Source organism: Mesocricetus auratus, unplaced genomic scaffold, assembly GCF_017639785.1.
Source record: "Mesocricetus auratus isolate SY011 unplaced genomic scaffold, BCM_Maur_2.0 Super-Scaffold_2245, whole genome shotgun sequence".
NCBI classification, from domain to species: domain Eukaryota; kingdom Metazoa; phylum Chordata; class Mammalia; order Rodentia; family Cricetidae; genus Mesocricetus; species Mesocricetus auratus.
In genome coordinates this window covers 31,643,314-31,663,558 of record NW_024429180.1, presented here as the reverse complement: position 1 = coordinate 31,663,558, position 20,245 = coordinate 31,643,314, and the positions used below count along the sequence as shown (strand labels likewise).

The 20,245-nt window shown below is 36.2% G+C and overlaps 1 pseudogene; it reads right to left on the bottom strand.

Moving 5' to 3' along the window:
* Window positions 1-10,278: 10,278 nt before the first annotated feature.
* Window positions 10,279-19,565, bottom strand: LOC101842320 (annotated as a pseudogene).
* Window positions 19,566-20,245: the final 680 nt, after the last annotated feature.

Here is a 20,245-nt window from a genome sequence, read left to right as displayed (position 1 = left end):
GCTAACATAAAAAATAAGTGACAGCTCATGCTAGAGATGGAGTTCAAAGACAACATTCCTCCATTGCTTATGGATTGCAAACTGCTACAGCTACAATAGAAATCCCTATGGCGGTATCTCAGAAAATTGGGAATCAATCTACCTCAAGACCCAGGTATGCAATTTAGGCATATACCAAAAATATGCTCCATCCTATTACAAGGACACTTGCTTAACTGTGTTCATAGCAGCTTTATTAGCAGTAGTCAGAAAATGGAAAAAAACTTAGATTCCCCTCAACCTAAGAACGGATTTAAAAATGTGGTACGATTGCATAGCGAATTATTACTCAGCTCTTAAAATAATGATATCAGTAGAATTGGGGCTCATTTAGGGTGGTGGGGATGTGTAGTAGAAACTCCCTGGATCTATAAAAGTGACCCTAGGAATTCTAACAGTAAGGAGGATATGTAGCAAGACCTGGTAGTCTTCCATAATAAGACAAGGCCATTAGCAGTTGAACAGGTCCATCAAATCAACCACAAAACTGGCAACCTACACTCTGTCCTGCCTTTAAGATTAGTTAGGGCAATGGTGGCACAGAACTTGGAGGATTGGTCAACCAATGACTAGTCCAATTCAGGTGCAAGCATGAGAGGGAACACACAGCTAATGCCTGCCTGGACACTCAGTTACCAGAGGCAGAAAATCTCAGATAACCAGGATGGAATGGAACAGACTGGAAAAAAGTCAACTACATGTTTGACATTGGAGCTATGTTGTCATCAGAGGGGCTTCATCCAGTAACAGATGGAAGTAGGTGCAGAAACACATAGTCAAAAAACTAAGTGGAGCTAGGGAAATCCCACCAAAGAGGAGGAGGAAGGATTGCATGAACTACCTTATATGTCATCCTAGAATACACACTCAGTGTTTATTTGTTGAACTGCTAATGAATTAATGAATAAAAGCATCATGAACTGACCCCAAATTTGGACGCCAAACTAGGAATACAGAAGAACAGGTATAAAGGCATACAGACAGAAATTATTTTTTTTGTTCATATATTATTATGGGAAGTTCTGTGAGGGCCTGAATATGTTTGTCTGCATAGAAGGAGCTGATAGAGAGGGAGTTGTTGAAATATACTGGGGAGAGAGCAAAACTGTTTCCATATCTCAAAACTTTATTCCTCGATGTCCTCTGATTTTGTATGAAATTTTCACCATGCTTGGAGATATCATGCTCAAAAAAAGTGTTTCTGCAAATATTCAGTTAAAAGATACCTGGGTTACCAGCAAGATTTCAGTGACAATTCACACACCAAGAATACAACATAGTTATAAACTCAAGGGCTTTAAAGACATAAAGAATGTTTGCTATTTCTTTGTTAGTCTGTGTTTATTTACTTAATGAAAGAAAGAGATACAGACAAAGAGAGAGAGAGAGAGAGAGAGAGAGAGAGAGAGAGAGAGAGAGAGAGAGAGAGAGAGAGAGAGAGAGAGATAAAATATGAAGGACCAAAAGAAAGAACATGAAATTGGGTTGGTGGGGAGGTTAGGAAAATCTGGGAGAAGCTATGGAAAAGAAACAGAGTATTTCAAAATACACTGTATAAAACATTTTAGTTAATAAAGGCAAATAAAAAACATTGTGTAAGATCAAACTAACTATGAACCATGAAATATGATTTGCCCATAATGTTACACTTCCTTAATTTTGAAACTAGAATAAGATACGAAAGTTCATTGGTTTCAAGAAGTCTCTTGATTATTGCTCTAAGAATTCTCTACCTTGGAATTTTTGGCTCAATGGTGGAACAGGAAAATGTTTCAGATTTTGATAATGGCATGTTCATCATTAGACTTTCTTCCAGAACCTAAGAGTTACGGCAGTTTTTATTTTTTTTTAAATGAACCAAGTGAGTTGTACCATGATTACTGGAAGACTAAAAATAATGTGCCATTCAATGATCTACTTTTCTCAGCATTTCCTCTATGTGCTTGTGCTTACAATTACTAAATTAACCTCCTAACAGGAAACCAGAAGAGTCCTTAATTTTGTACTATATCTCAGTATGGGGGGACATTAAATTGCCAGATGTTCACTTTTAATAAAACCACATAATGTTTATGCAGTCCAGCAGGGTCCTAGGAAATTCATTATTATTATACTATTTTCCCTTCCCCCCAAGTATATGGAAATTCTTCTATTTTATGAATTCTTACAATATCCCAAAGTGATTTCAAAATCTTCAGCAATCTTTCCATCTGATAAACAACACATCTTCCACTCTGTGGTTATGTATTTGTGTTTTCCTCTACTAAGTGAACACCAAAGGGGAAACTTGGGAGCTCTAACAGCTTCTGAAGTGTTCTTATAATAGTAATGTTTTTAGCATCACCATAGTTAAGGACTTGTCAACACTTATAAACCCCTACTTTAATGAAATTTTGCTTGGCATATAAGCTCTCAGCCTAGGAGCAATTTGCATTTTAAGCTTTAAAAACTATCTCTTAGGATGTTTGTGATGATGTGGTTAAAACTTAAAACAAAAGCTTATTGTTCTCAGATGATTCTAAATCCGCACCAAGATTGCTCTTTACAGGTTTCTTTCCTGAATAAATTTAATTAGCTCTTAATAGCAAAGGAGAGTGGAAAGGTTTTTTAGGAGATGCAATGATTGATACGATGCCATTTCACACATCAAACTTACATTGACATATCAAAATAAAAATGTTGATAAATAGGAACTGCACATTTTAATGTTTAGCAGATTCCACTCAAAGCAAAAAGAAAAAGCTTTAGCTTATACACATTATTTAATGGTGAATCACTTTCAGATTAGCCGTAGAATAAAATGGGGAATTTTAAATAAATGCAAAATTTTAAAGTTGTTTAAAATATCAAGCAATTACAGACTCAGTCTGTCATTTTTTTTCTGAGATTTCTCTTTGACATATTTTTTCTGGATATTCCTGTTCTGTTAACTTCTAAATGACACAGTAATAGTACCCTTCTCTTCCATTTGTGCCTCCGTACATAATGTCATTTAATTATATGGATTTAAATATTGTACTTACTTGATAAATCTTAAACTTGCATCTTTACATTTGAACTCTTCAGGATTTCACTAGTGAACTTGGTTGACTATCAAAAAGATATTAAAATGCATTATTATTTAATATATGGTATAAATACATACACTGGAATCTTGGACATTTTCATCATACTGCTCCCAAATTTGTTTAGCATTAAGAATATTGAATCACAGTGAATTCCATTGTTTTACAAGGTCCAGAAATTCCACTCTTAGGCATATTCCCAAAAGATGAACATTCACACAACAAGGACATCTGTTCCAATATGTTCATAGCAGCATTATTTGTAATAGACAGAACCTGGAAGCAAACTAGATACCCCTCAACTGAAGAGTAGATAGAGATAATGTGGAACATTTATTTACATTTACTTACACAATGGAGCACTACTCACCTGAAAAAATAAAAGAAAAAACAATGGAATCCCTAAACTTGCAGGCAAATGATGGCACTAGAAGAAACCAACCTGAGTGAGGTAACCCAGTCACAAAAAGACAAACATGGTATGTACTCCATCATATACAGATTTTTGACATGGAACAGGGGCGTGGCAGCATAAATGCCACCGCCAGAGAGTCTGGGAAACAGGGAAGAACCTAAAAGGTATATGCATGGTACCCCAGAGAATGGGAACTGGAAAGGATCTCCTAAGTGGATTGGGAGCATGAGAGGGAGTGGAGAGTGAGCTGAGAAAATGGGCAGGGGAGTAGAGGAAGGGAGAGGAGGACATGGGGGAGCAGGAAGTTTGAGTCAGGGAAGAATAGAGGAGAGCAGGATGAGAGATACCATAAAAGAGGGAGTCAATATAGGTTTGAGGAGAGATGTGGCACTAGTGAGATTTCCAGAGATCTACAAGGATGACACCAACTGACAATCTAAGCAATAGTGGAGAGGCTACCTTAAATACCCTTCCCCTATAATGAGAGATAATGAGAGTCATGACTATTTATTTGCCACCCTAGAGCCCTCATTCATTGGAGCCCAGCAGCTACAGCTGTTCTGAAGAATACACCTGTTTCTGTTGACAAATGTCAGATGCGAACATTTCAAAGTCAATTGCATCTCATTGATTTGCTAAGCTCCTTTCTTAGATGTAATGATTACACTGAACTCCAAAAGCTATAGACTTACAGTGATTCTGACTTCTTTTTTGAAATGTTATATATGCTTCTAATAGAAATGGAATTATATCACTTTTTCTTCTCTTTGCAGTCCCAGCTCCAGGTAGTGTTCCTCAAATTCCCTATGAGCTCCTAGTCTTAAGTTGACAGTCTTTTATTTTTATTGTTACCACATACACTTAAATTTAATAAAAATATGCAACAGTCCCAAATTAAGCATTGTTCTTTTAAATGTGGAAATCTGTATTTTAACCACACAGAAATATTACAGGCATTATTAACCAACACATTTTTGCCAATGATAAATTGAACTATTTTAAGGTGTGAAAATGTATACATTTTGGAAGAAAGAATATTTGGAAGCATTTATGCATTGTGTGTACTAGAATTTAAGCCAGCAGAATTCTTACATGAATTTTGGAAAGGTTAAAAGTTTGTCATTCCTAGCTAATGAATCATTGTCAAATGATGGCATCTGAGAGAAGGGGAAGGTAAATTGATTTTGGATGTTGTTGAGGAGAGACAGTTGTGGGTAGATGTAGGGGTAGGAGTACTAATGGCATAGAAGTGGAAAGTAGATTTGGTCAAAGCACATTGTTAACAGTAATAAAATCCTCAAGCTATGTATTTTAATATGATAATTTCAGTAAGTTTATGATACCAACATGTTGGGGAAGTCCTGTGTATATGTCAATAAAGCACTGCTGGCCAATAGGGAATCAAGACAGGTGGGACTAGGAGTCCAGGAGGACTCTGGGAAGGAGAAACACGGAAGTCAAGATGTAACGCCATGTGGTAGGAAGCGCAGAAAGTTCTCCGGTAAGAGAAATACTTAGATTAACAATTATGGGGTAATTACTTAAGTCAGAGCTAGCCAGTAAGAAACAAGCAAGGCCAACAGCGTCATAATTAATATAACCTCCTGTGTGTTTACTTGGGACTGATGCGGCTCTGGAACCAGGCTGGCGGGAAGGCTTCTCTTTACACCAACATCCAAAGAGAATCATTACCTTTGCAATTTGCCTCAGTTGACAAGCTTCCACTGAATGCTTGACTCTGAGGTGTTTGACAACTTCACCCATAGCTGTAAGAGGACCAATTTCCAACTTTTTTAAAAAATAGATATTATCTTGTATTTATATAGCGCCTTCTTCAAGAACCTTAAATGCTTTACAGACATTCTCTCTAATTAATCCTCACAACAACCCTGTGAGCTAGGTATTACTCCCATTTACAAGAAGGAGACTGAAGCTTCTAATTCATAGAAGCTTCTAATAGAAACTTCTGTTCTAATATACAAAACTTGGGACAGCTGCCCCAGCAAACATGTACATAATTACGCATCAACTAGCTTTGTTCACAACTTGAATCTGCCCTTATACTCACAGGCAAAGAACAATCACCTCAAAATGCATGCTGGGCGGGTCACCTTTTTCACCTATTCACCAACCCAAACCCTGTATGTTTTTAAAGTTTATTGAGTTTCTGATAAAATTCAAAATGTTTACTTAGATCCCTCTTCACTAAGAATAAAAAGTAGAGTTAGAGCCAACAGTCAGTAGTCCTTTCCCTGCTGACTGTCAGAGCAGACCTGAACAGGGCGTGGCTGACTGCCAGGAGCCTGGGAGCTCAGCGCCCTTGCTAGAACTTGTGGCAATCCGGAACTTAATTAGGCTTTTTCCTATGTATGTTTTAAAGTCAGAGAACTGTACAAGTAGACAACACAGCACTGCACAAGGCAGCCTGGAGGGCTCAGCCATACTTTATGCCTTTTCGTGGAACACAAAGCCACAAAACAACACAGTTCTGAATTCCAACACAGTTTGGTTTAAGCCCTCATGATGCACACTCGCAGCTCTGACTCCGCCATGCCCCTGATTGTGTTCTCTGTGCAATGCTGGCAGATCACAAGCCCCAGCCAGGGGAAGACTGCAGAAACTAGAAAATGAGTTTGTCAAAAGGTCATCTTGTTCTCCCAGCACATTTGTCTACGAAGCCCGATTAGCTAAGGGGCCCTATTACGAATCTGCTTATGGGACAAACAGATAAAAGTCATTTCCTGAGCTCAAAGGTACAGAAAATAAATGTTAATAATTGCAGCACAAAAACGCTTGTTTTTGCTGTTTGCTTCTCAGTCAACAGTTTGAGTAAAATAACTTTAGAAGATTAGGGGCTCATCAACAGGCCACGCCAATGCATGAAGAATGCCATGTAACGAACTACCCAGAGCCTGGCTGCTATGACTTTGACTATAGTCTTCAATTGCTTTCTGCAAGTTACATTCAGCCACTGCCATACCACTTGATGCTCGGACATACAGGAAATTCCCTGACCTGTGTCACAAGCTTCTGAACACCATTATAAAGGGGTGAGGAAGGCCAGGAGGGGAGGGGCTTCTTTTCTAGATTACTGGTCTACTTCACCTAAATATAACCTTCAAACGGCTCTAGCTGCTTCCTGGATGCTGGGGTTCTGATGATCTAGGAGTCCTTCCCAAGGCTAAAAGGGGATCCAAAATAAACACAACTGTGGGCAACTTGGGTGGGTTCTGGTCAACACTGTGCTGGCATCATACTGGGGTTCCCTTTATCATTCTAGCAACAGATTTCTACTTTACTGAAATTAAAGCTTAAAAAGGCAAGGGACAAACTATGACAAAGTGTTAAGAGAAGCTTTTTCCTGCCAGCCGCCTGGGCTCAGTCTAAGTATGTTTCTTACCGGAGAATAGTTCCCGGCGTCCTATCCCCATGGCGTCACATGTTGACTCTCTTGTCTTTCTCCTTCCCAGAATCCTCCTGGACTCCTAGTCCCACCTATCTAGATTCCTATTGGCCAGCAGTAATTTATTGACAAATGCACAGGCAAATAACAGGACTTCCCCAACATCTCCTCTTTTCTGTTTAAACAAAGGAAAGGTCTTAATTTTAACATAGTCAAATTGTATATGACAGAACAGTTATCAAGTAAGAACATAGTTACAATATTTTAGCAAGATTTAAAGAAAATATCATCCATCCCATCCTTGTGAGTCCAAAGTCCTATATGTAGCTTATCTTTTATCATAACTAAGGAAAACTATAATTATAACTATCTGTTTTCAACTCCATCAAAGACCACAGAAGGATAATATATAAACACTAGGATTAGCAGAGATATCTTACTGCCTGGACAGTCACCCGAAGTTCCTCTGTAACGTTGGGCCACAATGTGTCCAGAAGATTTCTCAGCAAAGCAGGAAATTTCAAACAGTCATTTTTCTTTGTCCTGCAGAAAGTCTCGTAGACTCTTTCATGAAGCAGGAACCCTGTAAGACTGAGTTCAGCAGTCACTTTCCTGTGGGTCCTGCTTGTCCAGTTTATACAACAACAGTCAAGCAGTACAGGCAAGAGGAGTTTCTTGCCCAAATGGCTAATCTTGCCATGTTGAAAGCAAACTCCATAACAAGTTTCTTCAATGCCCATCTTCCTCTCAGACGTAATTAGTGCTGCCAGGAGCAGACATTTCTCATTGTCAAGAAAAACCCTAAACCATTTTTAAATGCCAATTTCTGAAGGTCTTTGAAAGGTTTGAAGACTGCCTATCTATCTCAAATATATTTCTGTATATCTAGAAAACCTAACTTACCTAACTATAAATTCTAACTATTATAAGTAACTATCTATTGTCTGTATTTAATTATGCATTACATTTTAAAAGAACAGTATAAGTACAATACTTAGTCAAGAGGAGAAATATACTTATCACAAAATTGACTTTGAATTTGTATCAATAAATGAAAAACAATACCCATACCCTAATTCCCTTTTTTACCATTAAAAAAGATTGGCTGTGATCATTAGCCAATTATAAACAATCCCATTTAAATGAAAACAAAGATTTGTAAACAAGATGGGAATTAGGACGTCGCTCATTCCAAACTGCTTCCTGCTGGAAGGGGGCGCTGTTCACACCATGGGGATCATGACAAAACTCAGAAACCTGTATAAGTCCGTATTTTCGGGGTCTATAAGGCTGTATCATCTTAGCTGTCTCAGTCGTTGGAACACCTGGTCCACTGCTTCCGGGGGTCTTGGTTCGTGAAACCACAGAAGCCTGGAAGGAATTCTCAGCTTTTCATTTTCTGTAGAAACATAAGCAAATTCGCCTTTTCCAAGTAACATGTCCTTATACTTAAATTTTGAAGTCAAGGCATTTTCAAAAGATAGAAGTTGGATTAATTTAGCAGCATTTATAATCAAGTGTACTTTAGTAGCAGTTCCTTCCTGAGCAAGCAAAAAACTGAAAAACACAATAGCGTACAGTATCCAGACTCTCTGTGTATTTTCCATCTTTACGTGGCTTATTTATTTATCTATTATTACTTTATTTATTTTACTTTTATTTATTTTTCTCTGAGACAGGGTTTCTCTTTGGAAACCTGCCTGCCTCTGCCTCTGGAGCAATCCTACCGGCGTGCGCCACCACAACGCCGGCTTTTGTATTTATTTACCACTTTGTTGTTTCAGTTTCTCTCTCAATCTCACATATATTTTTAAACACACTGTAAACCTTTAGAAGTTTTTCTTTATCCAAGTCTGACTTTACTGTAAATCTTTATGTTTTTCTGGCCACGTGTCTTATCTGTAAAACCGCGGCTGTTTTAAACTGCCGTTTCAAGATGGCGGGCATAAGCGTGACTCCATCTTACCGCCTCAGTCCATGCTGACCTCCAGCAAAAGCTGCCACTTCCAGCTGTACGTACACCCCTTTCAATCGGTAGCAGAGTCTCTTAAAACAACCTTGCTGTTTTTTTTTCTTTTTATGCTGAGTCAGGAAGACTCCGGTAAACGAGCCACGTGAATCTCGGCTTGTCGATAGCAAAACAGAGCACACCTGAGAAAAATGCTGCTACCAAAAATCTGTGCTTCTCGCCGTTCTTATGTTTCTAAAATTCCTTTAAAGCTTTTGTCATTCTGCATGGAAATTCATCATCCCACTTCTGACACCATTTTGTTAAGAGAAGCTTTTTCCTGCTAGCCACTTTGGTTTATCCCCCGCCAGCCGCCTGGGCTCAGTCTAAGTATGTTTCTTACCGGAGAATAGTTCCCGGCGTCCTACCCCCATGGTGTCACATGTTGACTCTCTAGTCTTTCTCCTTCCCAGAATCCTCCTGGACTCCTAGCCCCACCTATCTAGATTCCTATTGGCCAGCAGTAATTTATTGACAAATGCACAGGCAAATAACAGGACTTCCCCAACAACAAAGAGCAAACGTTCAGTCATGGGTAGTTCCTCCTGACAGTCTCTACCCATCCATTGCCATCACCTCTTGATTATCTCAGTGATTTCAGCTAGAATTTTCAGTTTACCTTAAAAACAAACAACAGGACTACTTCTGCTGACAAGCTAGTGAGATATGCTCAGATCTGCTGACAGACTCAGAGGGACTCCAGTGATGCTTGGGCGCCACCAGTTTAATGAAATAAATAAGGAAAGCCAGTCTTTCCTCTTGGGGAGCCAAGAAGCCACTACTGACCAACTGTTCCCTCCGTGTACATACACTGTACATTATCACATGCTTCTCCAGAGAAGCAGAGTATCCTTGACTTCCTGACACTGTCCCCATGTATGCTAGCTCTGTGTGTCAGGAAGGTAACTGCGAGTGTTGGGCCCAAAGGTACTTTCTAGTATGTCTGAAAAGACCACTTAACCGCTCCCATCTGCAATGGAAGCATCCCGTGTGCACACAGCAGCACGCTCCATCTCCCTAGCACATTCTAAGTCTACCGCCGTCCTCCCAAGAAACTCAAATCACCATTGGTGCAATTAAAATGTGTGTCGGTAGCGGGCAGCTGCTTTACAAGAGGAGCTGCTATCTCACTTGTGTGGAACTGAACAAACAGCATGATTCCTGAGCAAAAAATTCAACTACTGTGATGGGAAGGGCTTGTTAACCCACAGTCTTTGTTTTATTGTATGCAAAGTGTGCTACTGCCCTGAGCGTCCGGCATCTCTCTCTCTTCTTGAACATCAGCTTGATCTTTTCCAAAACAACCAGAGAAGCATGCAGATGCTTCTCTCCTCCACCGTGGCTCCCTTCAGTTCCGAGACTGATAGAAAAGGATGTACCCAGATTCTGAGTTCTTGGAGATACCAGACGTCAACCCGTAGAATTCCTCAATAGCTTGTGCATCTACTTTTTTCCACAATGTCGTCATCAAACAACAAACAAAAACCATGACTCTTAACTATTGCAATATAATGGCCTCGATTGGGACCACTTCCGAAGTGAACCACGACAGCCACAAGATCGTCCATCCTGTCAGGGTTGGTTGCATCTCCTCAAGTGTTAATCAGACGAAGTTCTAATGGAAAAACCACCCGGTAAGAAAGCTTTGTGTATCGATGAAGCTGGTCCATATACTTAAACTTTTTCAGGCGTAGAGCCAGAATCATAGGTAGTTTCTTCACTTTCATCAATTCATGTGCTTCCTGTTTGCTTCGGCACTCTTTACAGTAGTATTTATATCCACTGCACAGAGTTTCTGTGTTACCTCTTAAGCAGTGAGTAATTGATGTGTATTGTTTCACATCAACAGAAAGGTCTAAAAAATCTTCATCTTTGCTGCTTATACTTTCACAAGTAAGACACCTGGTTTCTTTAGTTAATGTTCCCTGAAAAATCTCATGGACCCATGTCAGGTCTGGTGTGCTGTTATTATCCTCAGTGTCCATGTGTCCAGGAAGAGATAGCATCCCTTGATGTGGGATGGGCTCACAAAGTCCATTTGTATGCCAAGGATAAATACCGATCTACTACAAAAGGCCACAAAGATTGCTGAGGCCTCCTCGCTGACACCAAATTTAGGGAGTCTGGATAAGTCCCATGCTGGCCTGTCAGCCATCAGTCTGGGGTTCAAGAGCTCACCCATGTTCAGGTCAGCTGTCTCTGTGGGTTTCACCAGCCCAGTTTTGACTACTTTGCTCCTCATTCCTCCCTCTCTGCAACTGGGTTCCAAGAGTTCAATTCAGTGTTTAGCTGTGGGTGTCTGCCTCTGCTTCCATCAATCACTGGATGAAGGCTCTAGGATAGCATATAAGTTAGCAATCAATCTCATTATTAGGGAAGAACATTTAAGGTAGCCTCTCCACTATTGCTTAGATTACCAGTTGGTGTCATCCTTATAGATCTCTGGAAATCTCATTAGTGCCAGATCTCTCCTCAAACCTGTAATGGCTCTCTCTATTATGGTATCTCTCATCCTGCTCTCCTCTATTCTTCCCCTGACTCAAACTTCCTGTTCCCCCATACCCTCATCTCACCTCCTCTTCTACCCCTTTCTCAACATCCTCTCCAGCATACAGTGTCATTGATATTTTGATTTTAGCCATTCTAACAGAAGTGAGATGGTGTCTTAAAGTTTTTTTCATTTGCAATTCCTTAATGGCTACAGATGCTGAACACTTTCTTAAGTGTCTCTCAGCCATTTTAGACTCCTCTATTGAGAATTCTGTATCTAGCTCTGTACCCCACTTTTTAATTGGATCCTTAGGTGTTTTGGAGACTTGCTTCTTGAGCTCTTTGTAAATTTTGGAGATCAGCCCTCTGTCAGATTTGGAGTGAGTGAGTATCTTTTCCCATTCCTTGGACTGCCTTTTTGTCTCATTGACTGGGTCCTTTGCCTTACAGAAGCTTCTCAATTTCAGGAAGTTCCATTTATTCTTTAATTATATTTCTTTCTTGTTTTTGCTTTCAGTAAAAATGCTTTATTTATTTGTTTTCCTAATTTTTGTTATTAAAAAAATAGTTTCTAATATAGTTCAAGAATACTGTTGGACAATGGTAAGCAATATGCTATTATTGACAACTATTAGCAATGTTGCTACAATTGTTAGTGGTACTATCTTAAAATATCAATAACATTAATTGGGCCACATAATTTCAGCTTGATTTTATTATAACATTACTGTAATAAATGAGAATAAAAACTATTTTTAAATTGAAATAAAAGTCTATTTTTATCAAGATTTTATTGATACTAATATCATTACACTGTTATACAAGAAATATGCTATTTATCAATTGAGAAAGATGCATTTTAGGCTATTGTTTTGTGTATTTTTATTGTTCAATTTCCTTTCAAGAAATTTACTGTGTGGAAAATTAAAAAATAAAATTCTCAGGAAACTAATTACTCATATGCTGAAAATTTTAAAATCTAGAATCTCAGTCTTCCTTAAAGTATGACATTTTTGAGTAACCAATGATGCTGGTAACTGAGAACTCTTGGGGAATGGATAGTACACTGCTCCAACTATGCTCCATTCAATGTGTCTTCTAAAGTAACTCAAAAGATTGTCATTACAGTTATTTAAAAACTTTTTAAATTATTCACTCATTTTATTGTTATTATTAATATATATTAGATACATTTGCTTGTACCCATGTGCATGTTCATGCATGTGTGTGTGTGTGCGTGCGTGCGTGCATGTGTGTGTGTGTGTGTGTGTGTGTGTGTGTGTGTACATTTGTGTGGTTCCAGTATATATGTTGGGCAGTTCTCATGTTCCTGTAACTTGACATTCTGGGTGTAGGGCACCTTTACCTCTTTTACAGGCTGCTGTACTCATGTGCATACACTCACACACCTAATCATCTACTCTTGGGGGAAAATCAGCAAGCACTCAGTGAGACAATAAAACACAACTGACTTGTTTAAAGTCACCATACCTACTTATGAAGATTTGGTGCTTCATTGGGTTTGATAGAGTTTGGATTTGATTAATTTTATTGTGAGGTTTTCTTGTTTGCAAGCTCTTTATAATAAACTTTTAATAAAGAAAACCAGGGTAAATTCTGGTACCACATCTTAAAGTAATATACTAGAAAAATAAGCCTCACAGTAACTTCAGTGATTACATCGTAAATACTCACACTATCTCATTAACAAATAGGTAAGTATTTTTGCTAATAACCCAAAGTCCTATTTTAATTATTTTTATTTATATTAATATTTCTGTGTTTAGTAAGTTTATCCCAAACAATAACTTTAAATAACCTTTAATGATATTCGTAGTAAAAATAAAACAATACCCAAAAAAGTTTTTTTAAATATACTTCATATTCTTAATTTTGATGCCCTATTTATCTATAGTATGTTTATACGGTAGCACTGAAACAATTGGGATTTACAACTCAACTCATGGAAGGACACATATAGTTATCTCAGTTACACAACATTTTTGGAAAGTTTCTTAGTTTGGATTTCTATTGATGTGAAGAGTCACCATGACCAAGGCAAGTCTTATACAAGAAAACATTTAATTGTTGCTAGTTTATAGCTTCAAAGATTTAGTCCAGTATCATCATGGGGTGTAGCATGGCAGCAAGCAGGCAGAGATGGTGACACACTTTCTTTCAACAAGACTACACATAGTCCAACAAAGCCATAGCTCCTAATAGTACCACTCCATAATGGGGCCATTTTCTTCCTAACAACCTGAGAGAACTTGCTCAATATCTGGTGATTCCCTCCATTTTTACTCATGTATATCCAAATATTCACCAGAGAGTTAAAAAAGCAAGAAAAAATGCTTAAAATATCTCTGTTTTGTGGATTACACACACACACACACACACACACACGTCACAAAAGGCACTGCTCCTGAAAATTGCCAAAGTGAAACTTACTCTGTCTGGCATACCTTAAGCATACACAATTTGAGTGTTTGTTGTCTTTCTGAGTAGAAGACAGTTCTAGTACACTGTTGCTGGTTTCTGTTTAAGTGCTATGTGATTGTTCTATTTTTATCACACCAAACTGCAGAATCTTTTCTTTGGAGGTTTTCAAAAACTGTGAAATCCTTGTATTTGTAAATGAATAAATGAATATATTAGAAATGGAAGCATTATGAACTTTCAAGTGAATTTTATGGTGAACACAGGAGTAATCAATTGGATACAAATGTAAGTGGTTGTGAAATTATATTTGAGTGACCTGTGGTGCAGTTAAATGAACATTATTTCTTGTTTGTGGCCATCAATTGCCACGCTTTCTTTGGTATGTGTTGAACTAAGATCCAGCTTCTCACATGAACATCAATTCCTTTAATTGTAATGTACTATTCAGTATACACAATATTAGAATCAATGATATATTTTGGTGACCACCAGAAAAAGGGGCCTTTCAACACATAAAGTAGATGTGACAAGAAAAGGGTTTTTATTTCTTCTACTACCCAGCTGTAAGGTTTGTTTAATTCCATACTGTCACAGGGATTAGAATACAATAGTCCAAAAGTTACTTTGTGTATTTGGGGTATAAGAAAGAAAAAGTATGATAAAGTTCTGAGACAGAAGCACTCTTTAAAATTCACAGACTGTGACATATTAGCACACGTGATAATACTTGGTAAGGTCCATTTGCCTGAATGTCAGCATCATCAGGATGGATGAAAATGGTAAAAAAAATGACCCAGTCAAATGAACAGATCAGAATGAAGAAAGAATCATCACCTGTGAATGCAAATTAAGATGCTGTGTCTCAACAGATGTAACACAACATTTTTTGGGGAACAAAATAAAATATTTGAGAATTTGGAGAAAATCTGTAGTCTTGTTATTAAGAAAAGCTTTTTGTTTGTACATCAGACACTTGGGATGTCTTTTTCAGATAATGGTGTCATTGCTACAATCACGACTGTATGTTAGTGTGAAAAATGGAAATCAATTTGGCTTCAATTATATATTTTCTCTGATTTTTTTGCCTTTTATGTCATAAACTTCATTCAAGGTATTTGCAATTCTTTGATGAATCTATCTGCAAATTCAAGGGCAGATATACAATCAGATAAAGTATCATTGACACTACATTTGAGTATTTTATTACTAAACTCTGCATGCTTGTTACTGTGGAATATGACAGAATCACTCAGCTTTCATCACTTATTATAGTGCACTAAGAATTAAACGTATTTGTTTGTGAGACAAGAAAGAATGACAGAATATCTGAACTCACCTACTCCATATAGGAACCTTGGAAATAAAATTAAAGCTAAGACATCACAATCAATCATTATCTAAGGATACTCATTCATTTAAAACTGCTGCATCCTTCAAGCTGCTGCTACAAATACACTTCTGTGTGTGGATAAATCAATTCTATAACTTGGGATACACTCCATTTTACTATTTTGGCAAAGATATCATTTGAACTCTAATATTCTTCTTTTCTTTCTCAGTACTTACCCATGTTCCTACTGCCAGTTCTTTAAAATAGTTCAAATGTACATCTATGTTTTGTATATGACCTTATTCTCTAGCAAGGTGCCTGTTCTAAGTGTGGGATCTTGTAACACCTATTTCTTGCTAGTGTAGGCTTTGTTATGTAAATAAAATCTTGCTAGTGTTATAGCTTGGGGGATAATTTCTGAATAATACCAAATCCAAAAATTAACTTTAAAAGATAATATCCTCCACCAGGAAGAGAAACTTTTTCATAAAAGTGAGTCCACACAACAGCAAGCAGGTACACAGAATAACAGTAAGAGAGACATGAAGTCATCTGCCCAGGCACATGAACTTAATGCTACTTTACCATTAAGGCAGAGATGATAGAAATCAAGTACTACATATAGCACAACATTTTCAGGAAAGTGAAAATAAACATTTTAGAAAACAAAATGTATAAACGTATTAATTACCACTTATGATTAAATGAAAATCATATAAACCCATGTTTTTGTAATTTTATATTTACAATATTTCATTATCTCCACAAAATATCATTAGAATTCCATTTTGCCAACTTTATTTGCTTTACAGTTGTTAAAGTTTTGTCTTTTTTACTTTTATCCAATGAGCAATTTTACAGAAAATGTAAGGAAAAAAATTATACTTGATATGCACTGTAGTGTTGAAAGGAAAGAGGTTTTGTAACACAAAGATCACACAATCAATGTAAACATATTGATTTGAAAGTAAAATAAACATAAAATAAGCAAAGTTTTGAAAAATGGACACCATGAAAACAAAGATCAAATGAGGGCACCGTTTCTCATTGATTCCCTACTACTTAGGATGGCATTTAAAATTAACTGCCAAGCATTGCTGCATTCCTGGGAAAGTTTGATGGTTTTCTTTGAAATCTGGGTTTATTCTTTTAAAATCCTATGATTTGGCAGAAACAATATATCTTCTTTTATAAACTGTAATTTTCCACTGCTCTTACAATTAATGTACTTGTGTTAATTACATTTTTGTCCTCATCAATTAGGTCCTTAGAATATGAAGAAAAAATATAAAACTTCATAAACCTAAAACAATAATGTTGGGAGATTACTGATCTATCGTTTCTCAGAAAGTCTGATGTAATTCACAATCTATGTAAGACAGCCTTCATTGCAATTTTAAAAACACTATATTAATTCAGATGAAGGCTGCTGTAATTATGCCATTCCCCAAAACACTCCAATATTACAGACTCCATTTTCCAAGTACTGAACCATTATTTTCTTTACATTAATTACTAAGTAACTTTGGCAAATGCTGATGGTGTTTTGGAATCACCATTTTAGTTTTCCTTAACGGAAAATCAATATTCTTGGATAATGACAATAGTTCACTTCTACACTTGGAATATTTTCTTTCTGTGGTCTCATATCTTGTAACCTAGTTATCATGGCACATTAGTGTAAAAGCTAAGCGACTCCTTTTAGGGAATTTACACAATTAACTACAAATAGATTAGTATTATTTCTACTTTATTAAGGCCTCACCATTTTCTTTGACACAAATAATAACATTTGGAAGCTGTGGTAACATCGTGTTAATATAATAATAGAAATACGTTATAAGAATTTTTAAGTTCTCTGACAGTATAATCTTTCTAAGGCTGAAATTTTGCAATGAATATCTTACATAAAATTTGCATAAGCAGATTTTAAAAACAAAAACAAAAATAGTAATCATGTCATAAAACAAGCAAGATACTTTGCATTAAGATTTTATACAAGCATTTAATAAAGTCATTCAAACCATCAGCACTTAAGTCTGGTCAGGTAATAAAACTAACACCATGGAGGCAGAAGAAAGAAAATCAATAAATTCATATATATAATGAAAACATTGGTCTTTTCTTATGTATTTAATTTTATTTTTGTATGCATATAAACCCACATTTCACCTACATGGCAAACCAAGTGTGCCTATGAAACATTTGTCTGTGATATCCTGTAAAGCTGGCATAAAAGTGAACCTCTATATTATTTGCCTCTTTTCTTCACTTTCCTGCAATTCATTTCTTATATGTACAAATTCTTTAATAGTATATTTTATGTTTAATTCGACCATTATTTTCTATTTTATAGAAAAGTAACATGGTACATATTAGTAACATGGTACATGCCACCTCATTTCTAAACCAGAAACACACATAAGAAAGTCTGCAGAGAAGGGACCAACCTGACCTTGACCTTCCCAATGACTAACCACCTCTTCCTCACCCCCTACCCCCGCCTCTGGTGTTAGGGCATATAACCAGCCGGGGTAAGAATAAAGTGAAGCTTTCTTGAAAAAAAAAAGAAAGTTGTCTTTATCCATAAATAATTTGAACTTATTTCTGGGATAAGCAACAAATTAGTTTCTAATTATAAATATAAATCTACTATCTAATCCAGTAACTACTGGATCTTATCTTATATGGAGCAGTTGATATGCTAAGCAGTTCACATTATTATTTCCAAATATTTTACCCTTTTTTATATTGAATTTTACATTTTCCCTACTCCCTTCTCTCTTTTCCTTTCCCTTGCATCCCTTGCCCTGTCACCCAGGCTTCAAATTTAAATATGCTCTGAATAACCAATGGTCCTTCTCTGGGTCAAAATAATCAAAGTAGACTGGGCACTTAAGCAATAAATCACATGTAAGAAGTAAATCCAGTGGTGTATCTCCAAAACTCATGTCCTTAGTGGATGCACTGCATGACTCTCAATGCGATGTATTATCATGGGGCTGATTGTTAATGCTCTGTTACAGAAATGTAATTTTGGAAGAAATCTGTCTGAATGGAGAAACTCTGAGAGTCTGCATCAAAAATGTTCCCAGAGGAAACATTAGCAACATTCTCAAAACCTAATGTTTAAAATATAAGATGGTATGCATTTATGGCTGCAAGCTTTCCTCTTCCTAAATTCAGAGTTTGTAATTCTCCTACCTTGACACACTTTTTCTTGTTTTCTCCAAATATATATATATTTAAATCACTTAATGAGAATATCCATCTTCCACACATATGTGCAGTACCATAGTTATTTAAAATACTATTATTATCATGATATATGAAAATTACAAACCAGTCAATATTATGATTGTGATAATCATTCCAAAACTGAATGACACACAGATATGTTTTGTATTCAAACAACAAAATTTTCCATCAAACTGGCTCCCTCAAATCTTGCAAACCATTGTTCATTTCTAAGATTTATCTAATTCAGAACAATACTACAGTTTTAACTTCCTCTGTCAGTTATTTTATATCAGTTCAGATGATATAATGAGATCATAATACTATCATACAATTATGTAGTACCTTTAGAATTAACAAAATCAGGTAGGAATACCTATATTCTGTAAGTTCCAACACACGCATTTCTGCATTACTAAGGAGCAAATGCAAATCAAACACTCACACTCAACAAAACACAAAGCATTATAAACACAAACCTTTCCCCATTAATATATAATTCTACTCTCTGCATGCAATAATTTTCTTTGTAGAAAATATTTATTGTGAAATATTGGAACTCAAATATATGTCAGATGTTATACATTTTGTTTACTGTTATTTTATATAATGTATTTTACTAAAACTCTAATATTATTGATGAGAGACAAGTTTATTTACTAATTGATTTAATATGCTATTTCTATTATTTCACTTAAATATACAATTGATAATAAATCATCTTTCAACTATATATGTGATTAATATTCCTGTATCCTTGAGGTATATTTAAGCCAAAACAACCAATGACATTTATAACAGTGGTCTAGTCTTACACTCTGTATGATTAAAAACTCAGTGGGTACACTGCTTTATGAGTTTTGTCATACCTTAGAAGAACATGGCTTCATATAAATACAGGGATGACATCTCTCATCAAGCTGATACAAGGAAATTTCCAAGAGCCACGAACTACCTGCTCTGTTTGCCTGTCAAGATATTCTGTTCTGCAGTTCCAATTTAAGGTTTCCACATTGTGGCTTGTTCAATGGGACAATTAACAGGTATACCACCTCTTATAATGACAATTAATAATCTTTCACTGACGTGATGCTGTCTTCTTCCATTCCCATTGAACTCTCAAAAATAACAGACATTGTAGATTTAGTTCTATGCATTTATTCATCTATTGGAGTCAAAGTTCATAGCACCTAGGTATCATTTTCTAAATATTTTATTTTTATTAAGAATTTCAAACTGACACACAATGTATTTTGATATATCCATGTTATGCATTTTCAGCTCTGTCACAGGACCTATTCTTAGTGTGCTGCCTAGGGTGTTTTTTTGTTGTGGTTTTTTTTTACCTTTTGTAATATTGACAACTGGTAAGCATTCCAATTCTTCCTCTCAAGATTTGAATTTCATACTTTGACAACAGAAAATCATTCTATACTGAGGGAAAAATATCCTAAAATAACTTTCCACTCTCATTTCTTAGTTGACATTTTGTGACATTGAGAGATTATCTTATCGCCCTTACACAACATATAAGTCTCAAGTGTAAGGTTATTGTGTTTATAATCTAAACCAAGTAATAATTATAAACAATTTCTCAATTTAATCATTTTGAAATTTATATTGCTTTATAATTGTGCCATAAAAATATAATTGTTATGAAGTCTCAATCTGAACAACTGAGTCCACAAAATAATCTAAGTCAAAACAATTGTGTTAGCACAATATAAATAAACATAATATTTAAAAATTTCTTCATCTTTCTTCAATTATTCTTGTGTTCAGTTCCTATATGTTTATCTTGCTATACAGAATTTTC